This window comes from Bactrocera latifrons, unplaced genomic scaffold, assembly GCF_001853355.1.
Source record: "Bactrocera latifrons isolate USDA-ARS-PBARC rearing strain unplaced genomic scaffold, ASM185335v1 scaffold_17, whole genome shotgun sequence".
NCBI lineage: Eukaryota > Metazoa > Arthropoda > Insecta > Diptera > Tephritidae > Bactrocera > Bactrocera latifrons.
The window spans coordinates 933,668-942,599 of NW_017535185.1; the positions used below are offsets into that span (position 1 = coordinate 933,668).

Consider the following 8,932-nt stretch of genomic DNA (forward strand, 5'->3'; position numbering starts at 1 on the left):
AAACTGAGCACTTACTAAAATAAAATAAAAAATAAATCCACGAAATAGCACTAAAAATAAATTTCGTTAATATTAAGCTTATTTTTATATTCAATACTATGTACTAAATGTTAATGAGAAATTACTCAAGCACAACAATTAATGCAATCTTTACATACAGTTAACATTATTTACATCTAATTTACTTTGATCAATTGCTTACCATCTCCACGTATATCAGTGTTTCTAGACTACTAACTACTAACCAAATCAACTGTTAAAATACTCACAACTGCCACTGTCGTACTTAAATCCACTGTTGGACTAGAGTAAATCAAAGCAATTAAAAGGAAATTGTGCGCTAACGGTATACATATTTACACAAGCCACTGAATTGTCAAATTCACCTCACACCAATATATGCCCTACTCCCTCCCTCTCTACAAACCGACCGCCCATTTGAGTACCGCTGATTACCATGTCAATCGACTGCATAATTAAGACTCAACAACAAAGCGCAAAAGAAATATAAAGGAAGCCGTGCATGTAAACAAACGCGCGACAAAGACGAAATTAAAGTAAAAAGCAGTGTGTGCAAAAAAAAAAAAAAAATTTTACAAATTACACAGCAATGTAGTGGCATTGGCAGTGTGGCAATTAAGTCATAAGCGGCAAGTAACAGCGTTGAGTTCATAATAAAAGAGCGAAAAAATTCGAGTGAAAAATGAAGTGATGTGCAAAGGAATGTGAAAAGCGGCGTTGACAGGAGATTAAACAAAGTGACATAAAATGTGAAGTTAAGAAAAAAGTGTGTGAGCAATAAGGCGGCAACATGTTGCTGGCAAATTGTCGGCTGATAATAATATGGTCTAAGGAACAAGTGGCGCAAAAAAATATATGGTGTGAGGTAATGTTTTTAAAAGTTTGTGTTTTGGTGTTTTATTAAAATTTTTTCGGCCTTTTAAGCGAAAATTTTAATTAAGTAAAGTTATGTTCACATAAGTGAGGTTAGGTTAGCAACAAGTGAGGTTATAGTTAGCTTAAGAGTGTTTGGTAAAAAAACATTTTTAGGTTTGGTGAGGTCAGATGATTTAAGGTATGCTATAAGCGGTTCTGGGGTTGCTTTAGATCACACTGACTTTAATTAGTAAAAGAAAATGTGTCAGTTCATATTGGTTTGGACTGATTATGCATCGTCTATCCGGTTGTGTAGCGTTTACTTGAAAAGTTTGAATTTATGTTAGAAAAGTGTATGGTTTCATATGTGAATAAATATTTGATCGGATTGACACTTAGTAGAATTTTACATATACTGAAGGGGTTTAAATTGGCCAAGGAACACCTTAACCTATTTGCCAAAGTTGTAAGGAGGAAGGCGAGGTGCTCTCGTCCCTTTCTCCTCTATGGTCCGGCTCTTGCCAGACTGCGATAGAAATACAGTGGCAAGCAAAAGTGAGTGCATGTTTGAAAATTAAGGTCGACGATTTCATAATGTGCAAAACTGAGTGCATTGCTCATATTTTAAGTTTTTGACCGTAAGTAAATTTTTTTGTTTTAGTTTAACTTTTTTACAAATGTCATTTTTTTAAGTACATAATAAATAATTAATGCTGAAAATTTGGTTGAATTTGATTTAATATTGAGGAAGTTACAGATATTGAAACATAGAATTTTCAAACATGCACTCACTTTTGCTTGCCACTGTATCTCGATAGATCTTAGGAAAACCAAGCAAAGTGGCGGAAACTAAGACCAACCATAAAATTAATTTTTGGTATAGTATACAGACGAAAGTCTTTCTCGAGTTATTTTTTTATATTGTTTATTGTGTATTGCTTTGTTAGCCGGATTTCTAAATGTGATGTTTTTTCGTTATTTTTTCTGACTTGGTCTTAGTGCTTAAAAAAATTCTTAAGCAGTTTCAATACAGAAGCCGATTTTTATTTTAGCTTTTATTTTGATTTTTTAAGATTTTTGATCTGATCACATATCTATCGCTCAGAAATATATAGTGGTTATAAGTTCTTTGAAATAAAAAACGCGATTCTTTCCAGTTACTGAAAACATTCATAGCTCTGTAAGCTAACATCTATGATCTGCTGATCAATATTTTCCGTTATATTTTCTGAAATGAGCTTATCTTAACTTGTCAAAATTTTTATGCAGTTTCAATGCAGTAACCGAAACTATTATTTCTTGCTTTAGAGTAGCTTTAATTTTGGTGTTTTTCTGTTTCCCTGATTTTTATTTTTCATTTATTTTTAATTTTTAATTTTTATTTATTTCCTTTGATTTCCTTTATTATTCGTTTAGAAGTATATAGCTGTTATATAAGTAGGTAGGTATAGAAGTTATAAAAATATGTCAACTTAGTTTTTAAAATACGTTTTTATAAGAAGATCTTATGGTATTTTGCTATCGTAAGCAATCTTTTTCGTTAAGTTTTATGAAAAGGGCGTGTTTTAAGTTATAAAAATGCTTACGTAGCTGAAGCCATGCTATCTTCCTTAAGATCTGCTTTTTTTTTTTGATATTTTTCTGGTTTACTTGATGTCATGCATACCCTTGACAAGTATATAGACATTATAGGTGAAGATGTTATTAAAAGAGAAAAAAGTAAAATTTTTTGTTATGTTTTGTAAGATTGCCATATGTTAACTTATAAAAATTCTTACATAATTTAAATCTCATACTGAAACCATTTTACCATCATTGAGATCAACTTTAATTTTGCTATTTTTTGGATTTTTCATCTGGTTCTTTTATTCTTAAAAATAATCTCTATGAGAGACGAGCGATATTTTTAGTCATGTTTTATGAAATTGGCTATCTTAACTTACACAAAATCGTATGTTTTTTCACTAGAGTAGCCGCAACCAATCTCTCTTCTTTTAAAAGAGCTTTAAGTGTTCTTTATGGTTTTTGGCATGATCATATACCCCTACAAGTATAGAATAATTATGAAAACAGGTCAACCAATTTTTTTCAAATTTCGTTTCGTACAACTTAAATAGCCTAAAATTGGAATTTATAAATTTCAAATAAGTTATGAAAATATGACAAGTAAATGGGATGAGAATGTGAAATAGAAAAATTACTAGAGTAGGTCGGGGTGTGTGTTGATGTTTTCGCGTAAAAATTATCGAATAATTTAAAGTAGATCATGCCACTGTTCTTTTTACTTCTAATTATTACTGTTTTCTTTTTTATTTTAGATTTCTGCCTAAAAAAGCTGATATTTTCACGGACTTAAAATCTTACTTTTGATATGAGCCCTCTGCGTATCGAACCTTACAGAACATACGCTGATGCACAAGTAGGTGGGGGGCAGACCATTATCTAGCATATGTCTTAGAAAGTCCTGAAATTATAGTAGTAATATAAGCATGGTCAGATAGTAGCGGTTATGGACCGGATATCTAAGGGAAAATTAAACATGCGATAAACTCTACATTGCTGGGTTATAACCGCGTAAGTGTTGTCAACGCCAATTAAGAAGAAAAATCTCTATTGAGATTGAGCTCGGGTATAATGATAATATGAGTTCTCCCAATAATATAAATAACTTATAAAATGAAAAATGTCATATGCAGTCATACAAATACGAATGAATCTTAAAATAAGTATGAGTCTTAATTTATTTATAACTTTGCGGTGTAATTAAGTACGACTCTTAAAGAACTTCTCTGTCATTATGCGCATAACACCCATAAGGATAATGCAATATGCACATGCGCTCACACATACATACAAATCTTGTATATGAGAATAATAAACATTCCAGCGCCGTTAAATCGTAAACTATGCAATGGCAAATGGCGCGCGTGTGGCGCAAAGAAGCGCATTAACTGTCATTAAGCGTAACCGCTAAAAGTCATGTATGTCAACGCCTATAAAAACGCACATTAGGTGTAAAGGACACTCTTTTTCTGGCTACACATTCCCTCGTCGTGTAATAGAGACACAACACAGTGTGATGCGGCGAATAAAAGTAATGGAAATTGCTGTGACAAAAAAGCGCGCTGGAAAATGACAGTGTCTACATACATACGTATATACAATACGTGGAAGCACACCAGAGAATTGACAATAAAAAATGCGAATAAAAAGTTTATTTATAATAGAATAAAGCAAAGCAATTGCCGCAGAGAACGCGCAACAGCTGTAAAAACGAGCTTCAATAGGCAGCGTTGGTAAACCGCAAAATTGCAGAGAAATGCAAGAAAAAACACGCGCTAAACATGACAGCTAAATGTCAAATGACAACCAAGGGCACTTAACGAGGCCTACAACTACACTATAGCTATGCGCGCCCATGCGTCAAATGCCATATAAAGCGCGCAGAAAATAAAATTGCAAACATAAAGAGATTTATTTATATTGTTCAGTATGATTGTGTGTGTGTGTGTGTTTGTTGTMAAAATTTATGTAATTGTGGCAGCGAGTAAGAAATAAAAACAATGCCAATAACAAATAAAAAGTTTATTTAATGACTTTTTGCGGTCGCCTTGATGGCCTAGCGTAGGCTATGCTGTCCGTTATGCATTTAAATGAATTAGTGTTGTGACCTGTGGGCGTCTATTAGCCGCTATGCTGTTTAACAGCATTTGACATAGCTTAGCTAAGCATATTTAGAAAATTTATCTTTGCACTTCCTGAACGGTAGTTAGCTGTTGCCATTTTGGGTTGTTAGAATAAAGTGTATACATATCATGTACGGGGGTGCTTTATGGAGTTGTGTGGTTAGGGTAAAAACTTAAAAAAATTGTAAAGCGGACAAGTCAATATTATGAAAATGCCAGTTTTAGAAAAATAAACTGGAATCTTTTCAGACAATATGTAGAATTTATTAATACCGGTCGTTGCTCGTGAAAGTTACGGTAGATTGTGTAGGAGCGATATGGTTGTATGGTATGGTATGTATGAAATGAATATTAAAAAAAATTAGTTATTAATAAAAAAAAAGAAACTCAAAAATCCTTTAATTCTAAGAAAATTCGAATCCTTTCTGGGCTCTGTAGACCTAACCGTCAATGTGCAAGAAATTGCTGGACATTCCCAAGCGACATCGCTTTGCACTATGCTCTCTTGAAAAGTTCCAAGAAGATCCGACGTTTTCGAGCCAAATTTTGTTCAGCGACGAGGCCCATTTCAGGTTCAATGGGTATGTAAACAAGCAAAATTGCCGCGACATAAAGCAACCTGAAGAGAGTCAAGAGCTGCAATTTCATTCAGAAAGTTCTGGTTTGTTGTCCGTTTGATTCATCGGTTCATATTTTTTCAAAAATGATGCCAGTATGATAGTAATCGTCAAATCAATCAATGGAGTTATTGTGAAAACATTAAGGTGAGCAGATCGATTGGCCACCAAGTTCGTGTGAAATGGCATCATCGAAAATTATTTTCAACATTTGAAGGAAATAATACCCAAAAAATAAATGCCAAAGAAAGTGCTTTCGAATGACAATAAACTTTCCCTTATGCACTACCCTTATTAAAAGAATCAACCGTACCAAAAAACTCTTATTATGAAAGTCTGTGGATGAATCTCAAACCAATAGACCAACTAGCCATAACATAGCATGACTTCATTACTTATTAATTGCATGTTATTTAAACGCAAGATTAAGGATTGCTTTTTACAAAGTAGTTAGCCAAACCTAGGTGAAAAAAATGTTTGTAATAGCATTAAATGCTCTTCGCGCTTCTGATTTTGTCGCTAATTCCACGTGCCCAGTTAGCATTCCCTTTTTTATATCACATTATCTTTTTTCACATATTTTTCCTTTTCTTTCCTTTTTTCTAACATAAAAGTCTGCTTTTTATTCATTGTTTAAGTTTTTCTTTTTCTCTGCATTTCTTAGTTTCCAGGCGACAACATTTCAGTACTTGTACTCTGCCTACCATCCTCATTATTGCCACTTCTTAATCACCGATATTTTGGGTCGCCACAGTGGCGCTCCAAATACATGCACTATGTGTTGTAACTTTTTGGCCTCTAGCCTGTAGGCAGGAAGTGAATTAAAAGGCATACACAGACACAGCTACAACCATGTATTGTGTATAAAATACAAGTTTTTCGCTTTTCAGCCATGCGCCTTTGGCTGCTTAAATATTTATTGCACGCCTTGCTACTCTTTGTATCGACTATTTTGCTCTTCTTGGCGGCTACTTTGCTCTTACATTTAAGTTTTTTAGTCTCTTCTTTGCGTTAAAGAACTCGCATCAGCTTAGCTAATGAAGGCGAAATATATAGTATGTGGTTTTAGTTTCTTTCTTTTTTTTTTTGTAAAGATATTGAAGGTCCTTTTTCGTTTAACTCGGCGAAATCTCTCGAGCGTATAGCAACCAAAGTGAATTTTTCTTGCAGCTGTATAAAGTACAAAAACAAGGAGAGCATGTACAAAATTCAACTTTTAATTAGTTTAAAAAATTCTTAGAAGTTCTATAATGTTTTCGATTTTTTTTAGTTTTTTTTTTTTGCGTTTTTTTATTTTTTGTGTTTTTGTTTCGGAAATTCTAAGTACTTTTCCACTACAATCACTTCCTGCTTCCTCTTTGTCTCATCTGATTATTGCCGCTTTGTTCCTTTTGTTTAATCTTCTCATCCTGTGCTTTCCGCATGAAACCTTGTTTTAGTCATTTGCCGTGAATGAAGTTGCTTTTTTGTTGGTTGAGCATATTTTCGCGACCTTTAGTATGTTATATTTGTTCCAATCACTAGTGAAGTGAAAAATTAGATGCAGGTTTATTATATGGCATACATATAATCTCGCAGGCTTTCTGAGGTGTTCGTTACCAACACCCGATGCAACATAGTTAGACAATGTAGTTTGGAAACAATGTTAAAATGTCATGATGATCACAGAAAATATCTAATTAAAGACACGCATTTTTATTATAATCTGAATGAACGTAGATTTTTATAGTTCCTGCTGTATAAGGAAAATTTATATCCACTGCTAGTTTTTCGGTCCGGTTATTAATCTCGATTCATTTAACGGGTCTTATTTCCTATACCATTTCGTATTTGTGCCGTTAGCATTACTTCCAGAGGCTATATCTGTTTAATTTCAGGCTAGTTTTATCGATAAAGCTTTGATTGAAGCCTGTCACACTTCGCCAGTCGCATTTCCGGTTGAATGATTGCCTAATTTAGTCGACAAGAATTTTCTTTATCAGTCTCAGTTCCAGTTGAACGTCAAATCTGACGATAGTAATCTGTTTAAAGAGTCAGTCTCATTTCCAAAGGCCAAATTAGTTCAATTACTTATTCATTCGGTCGGCAAGAATTTTGTTAAGGTATGAGCCTTACCTCCAGAGACCAACTTAGTGGAATAATATACTAATTTGATCGATCTGGAACAACACACTTTACAGACTCACTTCAAGATACCAACCCAATTGAACGACAGACTAATTCGGTCCACAAGAATCGTGAAACTGACAACTTACAGTCTCACTTCTAGGGACCAAATTTGTTTGGGTTACGGGCTAATTTTGTGGATAGAAATGTGCGAAAAGTATAAGCCTCACTTTCAGGGTTTCTGGTTAAACGGCAAACTAATTTTAACGACATCGACGATTCTGCCTTGGGGAGGGTGTGCGTATGTATATGCATTACCTACGAGTATAAATTAATTTTGGTATTTCTGAAGTTTCAATACGTTTAAGGCTACCTTATGGTTCTCAGGTCTTTTCGGCCTCCATCCAGATATATTACATTATGTCAGAAACATTATTTGAGGAACACGGTCTTACTACATTTCTTGTTGTAGTAAGAGCTCTAGAAAACTAACTTGTGTAGATTAGTTGAGTGGGTTTAGTCTTCGGAAGAAATTGAAAAGATGTTTAATTTTGTCAATTATTGCCCTTCGAACTACGATCATCACTAGCAATAAATCATGTAATAAATAAAATGTACTAAACTCTTTCGAGGGCTGCAAGCAGATTTAGTGAGAAGACCAATCTCTGGAAAAAGGTTCTATGCTGCAACAAAGCTGCCTCAACAGAAACAACAGCTTCTATACAAAACGAGCTTAAAAGTCCTGGCGTAAGAACTCTATACAATATTCTGTAATAATGTTCGTTCAACTGTGTCAAAGTTTATTTCAATATAATTAAAAATACTTCATTACACATTTTTCGTCTGAACATAGCCGCGTAAAGCAACCCAAAAATTAATAATTAAAAGTAAATAAACAACTTTATACACTTTACACACCGTTGAGAATTTCAATAGCAATTATTGCTCATTAAATGCATTTGCGGAGCTGAAAGAAACCAAAAAAAAAAAAAAAAAATTATAATGATTATAAAAAACAACAACAAAAATGTCTGAGCTGCTATCTTCACAAAAGTTGAACATAAAATTTCCACTAATTTAGACACACGTCCATTGACCCCGTTTGAACTTCTGGCGGCGTCTGCCTTAAAACTTGCAACACTTATTTATTTATACGTTTGAAAAGAATGCGACAAGAGACCATTAGCACTTGAGGGACTTCGTGTGGGGGGTGTGTGGCCCTAACGACGCCACTGCCAGGCGGGTGTTGAGACAGTGGACATGGCAGTTAAGCGCATTTATGTATTTATTCATGGGCCACTTTTGGGGTCATTCAAAAGCGATGTGAACAATTACAATGGCTACTTAGCGGTAATGCCGAAGTTTGCAAAATGTTTGAGACATTTTTTTTCCAAACATAAGATAAGATTGATGGAAAATTTAAGAAAGCAGATTCAAGTAACGGTCATTTAATAGAAAGTGGCAGAGATAACTTTATGGTACTTGCTGATATTAGAACGAATAAAACTAAGTATTTTTTAAATATTTCAAAAAAGTTGTAAGAATTTTCTAATTTAAAAATATATTAATTTAATATAAGGAAACGGAAATTAAGATAAAATTTAAGAAAACAATATTAATGAATGTTAAAAAAATTAAAAATATGCA

General features: G+C 33.6%; 1 protein-coding gene across 1 annotated transcript in view; it reads right to left on the reverse strand.

Moving 5' to 3' along the window:
- LOC108966821 (flocculation protein FLO11) overlaps positions 1-8,932 on the reverse strand; it is a 265,014-nt gene that overhangs the window by 143,371 nt on the left and 112,711 nt on the right. The window lies entirely within an intron of this gene.